The sequence below is a fragment of the Lissotriton helveticus genome, chromosome 5_1, assembly GCF_964261635.1.
Source record: "Lissotriton helveticus chromosome 5_1, aLisHel1.1, whole genome shotgun sequence".
Lineage (NCBI taxonomy): Eukaryota > Metazoa > Chordata > Amphibia > Caudata > Salamandridae > Lissotriton > Lissotriton helveticus.
Window position 1 is genome coordinate 63,102,945 of NC_136065.1, and position 7,500 is coordinate 63,110,444.

Below are 7,500 nucleotides of genomic sequence, written 5' to 3' on the forward strand. Positions count from 1 at the left end.
GGTGGTTCTCTGCCATGGGGACCAGATAGGCTATGCCTGGGTAACACCTCCCTAGGCCACCCGGGGCTTCCTTCCGCCAGGCCGACGGCATGTCAAATTGCCCAGGACGGGCTCCATGGCTCTTGGGCAGTCGTCCCCTGGGCGCCCGGGGCTCCATCCACCCCGGCGGCATGGAAAAGTGGCCAGGACGGGCTCCATGCGTCCCGGGCATTCGTCCCCCGGGCGTCCGGGGCTCCATCCAGGCTGACGGTATGGCAGAGTGCCCGGGTCGGGCTCCATGGTTTTCACGGTGGTCCTCCCCTGGGTGTCTGGGGGCTCCAGGCCGAAGGCATGGAAAAGTGCCCAGGACGGGCTCCATGCGTCCCGGGCATTCGTCCCCCAGGCGTCCGGGGCTCAATCCAGGCTGACGGTATAGCAGAGTGCCCGGGTCGGGCTCCATGGTTTTCACGGTGGTCCTCCCCTGGGTGTCTGGGGGCTCCAGGCCGAAGGCATGGAAAAGTGCCCAGGACGGGCTCCATGCGTCCCGGGCATTCGTCCCGGGACGGGGACGGGGACAGGGACAGGGTCGGGAGAGTCCAGGCGGCTTCACTTCCGTGTCCAGCCATCTGATCGCCCAGATTCCCTCGGCCATCTGGTCGCCCGGATCCCCTCGGGCATCTGGTCGCCCGCAACGCTTTCCTATAAGGGCGACCAGATGGCCGAACTTCCCTGGAAGTCCCGATGAGGTGCCATTCGCCGCCCGGATCCCAGCGAGGGCTCCAGGAGGTCGGGTACATTCGCGCCTTGGGTCCCCTCTGTCACCTCGCGTGCACAGATTACAAGAAAAGGGGGTAATTTTCCTCCGGATTACTAGGGAGAAGGGTACGCCCGGACACCCCTCCGAGGCTGGCGGTTCTCTGCCATGGGGACCAGATGGGCTATGCCTGGGCAACACCTCCCTAGGCCACCCGGGGCTTCCTTCCTCCAGGCCAACCGCATGTCAAATTGCCCAGGACGGGCTCCATGGCTCCTGGGCAGTCGTCACCCGGGCGTCCGGGGCTCCGTCCAGGCTGACGGCATGGAAAAGTGCCCAGGACAGGCTCCATGCGTCCCGGGCATTCATCCCCCGGGCGTCCGGGGCTCCATCCAGGCTGACGGCATGGCAGAGTGCCCGGGTCGTGATCCATGGTTTCCAGGGATGTCCTCCCCTGGGTGTCTGGGGGCTCCAGGCCGAATGCATGGAAAAGTGCCCAGGACGGGCTCCATGCGTCCCGGGCATTCGTCCCCTGGGCGTCCGGGGCTCCATCTAGGCTGACGGTATGGCAGAGTGCCCGGGTCGGGCTCCATGGTTTTCACGGTGGCCCTCCCCTGGGTGTCTGGGGGCTCCAGGCCGAAGGCACGGAAAAGTGCCCAGGACGGGCTCCATGCGTCCCGGTCACTCGTACCCCGGACGTCCGGGGCTCCATCCAGGCTGACGGCATGGCAGCGTGCCCGGGTCGGGCTCCATGGGTCCCGGGCAGCCCTCCCCCGGGCGTCCGGGGCTCCCACCTCCAGGCAGACGGCATGTCAAAGTGCCCAGGACGGGCTCCATGAGTCTGGGACAGTCCTCCCCCGGGCGTCTGGGACACCCGTCTCCATGAGGCCAACGGCATAGGCAAAGTACCCAGGACGGGCTCCATGGGTCCCGGGCAGACCTCTCCCCGGGCATCCGGGGCTCCCACCTCCAGGCCGACGGAATGTCAAAGTACCCAGGACGGGCTCCATGGGTCCCGGGCAGCTTCCCCCGGGCGTCCGGGGCACCCACCTCCAGGCCGACGGCATGTCAAAGTACCCAGGACGGGCTCCACGGGTCCCGGGCATTCCTCCCCCCAGGTCGTCCGGGCCCTAGAGCTCCGGTGGTCCAACCTGCGCCTGAGGCCCAGCCGGGGTCCAAGAGCCCTGCCTTGCGTGGGCAGGAAGTCAGGAACCCCACCGCGAAGGCTTGGGATGGATGGGGAGCTGGGAGTCCTTTCGATCCCGGCCATCTGGTCGCCCGCGATGCTTTCCAATGGGGCGACCAGATGGCTGGGCTTCCCTGGAAGTCCCGATGAGGTGCCATTCGCCTCCCGGATCCCAGCTAGGGCTCCATGAGGTCGGGTTCTTTTACGCCTTGGGTCCCCTCTGTCACCTCGCGTGCACGGATTGCAAGAAAGGGGGGTAATTTCCCTCCGGATTACTAGGGGCAGGGTACGCCCGGACACCTCTCCAGGGCTGGTGGTTCTCTGCCCGGGGGACCAGATGAGATATGCCTGGGCAACACCTCCCCCGGGCGTCTGGGGGCTCCATTCTCCGGGCCAACGGCATGGCTCAATGCCCAGGACGGGCTCCACGTGTCCCGGACAGACCGCCCCTGGGCGTCCGGGGCACCCATCTCCAGGAGGCCAATGGGATGGCAAAGTACCCGGGAAGGGCTCCACGGGTCCCGGGCAGCCTTCCCCCGGGCGTCCGGGGCTCCCACCTCCAGGCCGACGGCATGTCACACTGCCCAGGACGGGCTCCATGGGCCCCGGACAGACCTCCCCCCGGGCGTCCGGGGCACCCATCTCCAGGAGGCCAACGGGATGGCAAAGTACCCGGGAAGGGCTCCACGGGTCCCGGGCAGCCTTCCCCCGGGCGTCCGGGGCTCCCACCTCCAGGCCGACGGCATGTCACACTGCCCAGGACGGGCTCCATGGGCCCCGGACAGACCTCCCCCGGGCGTCCGGGGCACCCATCTCCAGGAGGCCAACGGGATGGCAGAGTAACCGGGAAGGGCTCCACGGGTCCCGGGCAGCCTTCCCCCGGGCGTCCGGGGCTCCCACCTCCAGGCCGACGGCATGTCACACTGCCCAGGACGGGCTCCATGGGCCCCGGACAGACCTCCCCCGGGCGTCCGGGGCACCCATCTCCAGGAGGCCAACGGGATGGCAGAGTAACCGGGAAGGGCTCCATGGGTCCCGGGCAGCCCTCCCCCGGGCGTCCGGGGCTCCCACCTCCAGGCCGACGGCATGTCACACTGCCCAGGACGGGCTCCATGGGCCCCGGACAGACCTCCCCCGGGCGTCCGGGGCACCCATCTCCAGGAGGCCAACGGGATGGCAGAGTAACCAGGAAGGGCTTCATGGGTCCCGGGCAGCCCTCCCCCGGGCGTCCGGGGCTCCCACCTCCAGGACGAAGGCATGTCAAAGTGCCCAGGGCGGGCTCCACGGGCCCCGGGCAGCCCTCCCCCCGGGCGTTCGGGGCACACATCTCCAGGAGGCCAACGGCATTGGCAAAGTACCCGGGAAGGGCTCCACGGGTCCCGACCAGGCTTCCCACGGGCGTCCCGGGCACCCTCCTCCAGGCCGACGGCATGTCAAAGTGTCCAGGACGGGCTCCATGGGTCCCGGGCAGCCCGCTCCCGGGCGTCCGGGGCTCCCACCTCCAGGCCGACGGCATGTCAAAGAGCCCAGGACGGGATCCACGGGTACCGGGCAGTCCTCCCCCGGGCGTCCGGGGCTCCCATCTCCAGGCCAACGGCATGGCTCAATGCCCAGGACGGGCTCCATGGGTCCCGCGCAGGCCTCCCCCGGACGCGTCCGGGGCAACCATCTCCATGAGGCCAACGGCATTGGCAAAGTACCCGGGAAGGGCTCCACGGGTCCCGGGCAGGCCTCCCCCGGGCGTCCAGGGCACCCACCTCCAGGCCGACGGCATGTAAAAGTGCCCAGGACCAGTTCCACGGGTCCCGGGCAGTCCTCCCCCGGGCGTCCGGGGCTCCCTTCCCCGGGCCAAAGCATTCCAGAGTGCCCAGGACGGGCTCCACGGGTCCCGGGCGTCCAGGGCTCCCTTCCCCGGGCCAACGGCTTGTCAGAGTGCCCAGGACGGGCTACGGGCCCCGGGCGTCCGGGGCACCCTTCCCCGGGCCAGCGGCATGTCAGAGTGCCCAGGACGAGTTCCACGGGACCCGGACGTCCGGGGCTCCCTTCCCCGGGCCAACGGCATACAGGAGTGCCCAGGACGGGCTCCACAGGTCCCGGTCGTCTGGGGCTCCCTTCCCCGGGCCAACAGCTTGTCAGAGTGCCCAGGACGGGCTCCACGGGTCCCGGGCAGTCCTCCCCCGGGCCAACAGCAGGTCAGAGTGCCCAGGACGGGCTCCACGGGTCCCGGGCAGCTCCATGCCCAAACCCATTTGAAAACCCGCCGCAGCGAAGGGGTTATAGGCGGCCATCTATTCGAATGCACAAATGCATGCTGTGACATCGCATTCCTTTACAGCGAGATGCCTTGGCATCGCAAGTCAGTAGATCAACTTGATCTAGAGGACACACAAACTAAAGGCATAATACAATCTATTTTTCAAACTCCAACCTGCGCAACAGGAGGGAAAGTGTTGATATACTAGCCCCTTCAGTGCTAATGACGGCTCCTGCTCGTCACGATTCCAGTAGGGAAGGTGTTGGTACATTCCTTATGTTGGAGCGCCATCTAGAGCAAGTCCGGTAGATAATGTGTTTGCAATAGTAGCGCGCAATGCTTTCCAATGGGGCGACCAGATTGCCGGGCTGACATGGAAGGCCTGAGGTCCAGGGGAGGGTGGCCTCCCCATCCCGGGCGCTGTCCTTGGTCCTGCTGCGTGGCAGGGTGCCCGGGACGGGGTCCTGGAGGGCCCGGGAGGCTTCCCCCTGCGCCTCCGGGCTTGGGAGCCCAGGCTGGGCCCCGGGTTGGGTGCCACGGCCCTGGGCCCTGTCTCCCAGCCTGCCGCACTGCCAAGGGCCCGGAAAGGGGTTCCGGTGTGCCCGGGGAGCCTCCCCTTGCTTGGCTGGGTTCAGGAGCAGTGGCTAGGGCCCCTGAGGGCCCGGGGAGGGCGGCCTCCCCACCCCGGGCTCTGTCCTTGGTCCTGCTGCGTGGCAGGGTGCCCGGGATGGGGTCCGGAGGGACCGGGGAGGCGTCCCATGCACCTCCGGGCTTGGGAGCCCCGGCTGCGTCCAGGGGCCCGGCCGGGCCCCGGGTCGGTTTCTCCGGCCCTGGGCCCTGTCTCCCAGCCTGCCGCACTGCCAAGGGCCCGGGAAGGGGTTCCGATGTGCCCGGGGAGCCTCCCCTTGCTTGGCTGGGTTCAGGAGCAGTGGCTAGGGCCCCTGAGGGCCCGGGGAGGGCGGCCTCCCCACCCCGGGCTCTGTCCTTGGTCCTGCTGCGTGGCAGGGTGCCCGGGACGGGGTCCGGAGGGACCGGGGAGGCGTCCCATGCACCTCCGGGCTTGGGAGCCCCGGCTGCGTCCAGGGGCCCGGCCGGGCCCCGGGTCGGTTTCTCCGGCCCTGGGCCCTGTCTCCCAGCCTGCCGCACTGCCAAGGGCCCGGGAAGGGGTTCCGGTGTGCCCGGGGAGCCTCCCCTTGCTTGGCGGGGTTCAGGAGCAGTGGCTAGGGCCCCTGAGGGCCCGGGGAGGGTGGCCTCCCCACCCCGGGCTCTGTCCTTGGTCCTGCTGCGTGGCAGGGTGCCCGGGACGGGGTCCGGAGGGACCGGGGAGGCGTCCCATGCACCTCCGGGCTTGGGAGCCCCGGCTGCGTCCAGGGGCCCGGCCGGGCCCCGGGTCGGTTCTCCGGCCCTGGGCCCTGTCTCCCAGCGTGCCGCACTGCCAAGGGCCCGGGAAGGGGTTCCGATGTGCCCGGGGAGCCTCCCCTTGCTTGGCTGGGTTCAGGAGCAGTGGCTAGGGCCCCTGAGGGCCTGGGGAGGGCGGCCTCCCCACCCCGGGCTCTGTCCTTGGTCCTGCTGCGTGGCAGGGTGCCCGGGACGGGGTCCGGAGGGACCGGGGAGGCGTCCCATGCACCTCCGGGCTTGGGAGCCCCGGCTGCGTCCAGGGGCCCGGCCGGGCCCCGGGTTGGTTTCTCCGGCCCTGGGCCCTGTCTCCCAGCCTGCCGCACTGCCAAGGGCCCGGGAAGGGGTTCCGGTGTGCCCGGGGAGCCTCCCCTTGCTTGGCTGGGTTCAGGAGCAGTGGCTAGGGCCCCTGAGGGCCCGGGGAGGGCGGCCTCCCCACCCCGGGCTCTGTCCTTGGTCCTGCTGCGTGGCAGGGTGCCCGGGACGGGGTCCGGAGGGACCGGGGAGGCGTCCCATGCGCCTCCGGGCTTGGGAGCCCCGGCTGGGTCCAGGGGCCCGGGCGGGCCCCGGGTCGGGTGCTCAGGCCCTGGGCCCTGTCTCCCAGCCTGCCGCACTGCCAAGGGCCCGGAAAGGGGTTCCGATGTGCCCGGGGAGCCTCCCCTTGCTTGTCTGTGTTCAGGAGCTCCATCCGGGGCCCCTGAGGGCCCCGGGGAGGGTGGCCTCCCCACCCCGGGCTCCGTCCTGGGTCCTGCCGCGGGGCAGGGTGCCCGGGACGGGGTCCGGCGGGCCCGGGGAGGCTTCCCCTGTGCCTCCGGGCCTGGGAGCCCCGGCTGGGTCCAGGGGCCCGGTCGGGGCCCCGGGTCGGGCGCTCCGGCCCTGGGCCCGGTCCCCCGGGCTGCCGCTCCACCCAGGGCCCAGGACAGGGGTCCGTCGGTCCCTTGCAGGCCTCCCCTGCTTGTCAAGGTGTAAGCGGGCCCCGGGTCGGAGGGCCCGCCGGCCCCTGGCAGCCTCCATGGCTGTGGCCCGGCTGGGGCCCCGGGCCTCCGGCCCGCCATGCCCCGGGCGCCCGCTCCCTCCTTCGTGGGGGCACGGGGCGACCGGATGGCGTCCCTTTCGTGCCCGGCCATCTGGTCGCCCGGATCCCCTCGGCCATCTGGTCTCCCGGATCCCCTCGGCCATCTGGTCTCCAGTATCCCCTCGGCCATCTGGTCTCCCGGATCGCCTCGGCCATCTGGTCGCCCGCAATGCTTTCCAATGGGGGCGACCAGATGGCCGAACTTCCCTGGAAGTCCCGATGAGGTGCCATTTGCCTCCCGGATCCCAGCGAGGGCTCCAGGAGGTCGGGTACTTTCGCGCCTTGGGTCCCCTCTGTCACCTCTAGTGCACGGATTACAAGAAAGGGGGGTAATTTTCCTCCGGATTACTAGGGAGAGGGTCAGTCAGACCTCCGTGTGGTCTGGCGATTCTGAATCAGGGGAAGGCAGGACCCGGGCCCTCCCGCCGGGGCCCCCAGGGGCCTGGGTACGCACCTGCTGCTTAGCCCCCTTGCCGATGGGCCTTTTCCTCCGAGTTTGCTCAGGCAGGCCCCCGTGAGGTCTGGCCATGCTGAGACGGGGCCAGGCAGCACCCGGGCCCGCCCGCCGGGGCCCCCAGGGGCCCGGGAATGCACCTGCCTCTCAGCCCCTTCCCGATGGTCCTTTTTCTCCGAGTTTTTTTCCACAGTCTGACCTCCGATAGGTCCGGCGGTTCCGAATCAGGGGAAGGCAGGACCCGGGCCCGCCCGCCGGGGCCCCCAGGGGCCCGGGTACGCACCTGCCGCTCAGCCCCCTTGCCGATGGGCCTTTTCCTCCGAGTTTTCTCAGGCAGGCCTCCCCGAGGTCTGGCCATGCCGAGACAGGGACAGGCAGCACCCGGGCCCGCCTCGCGGGGCCC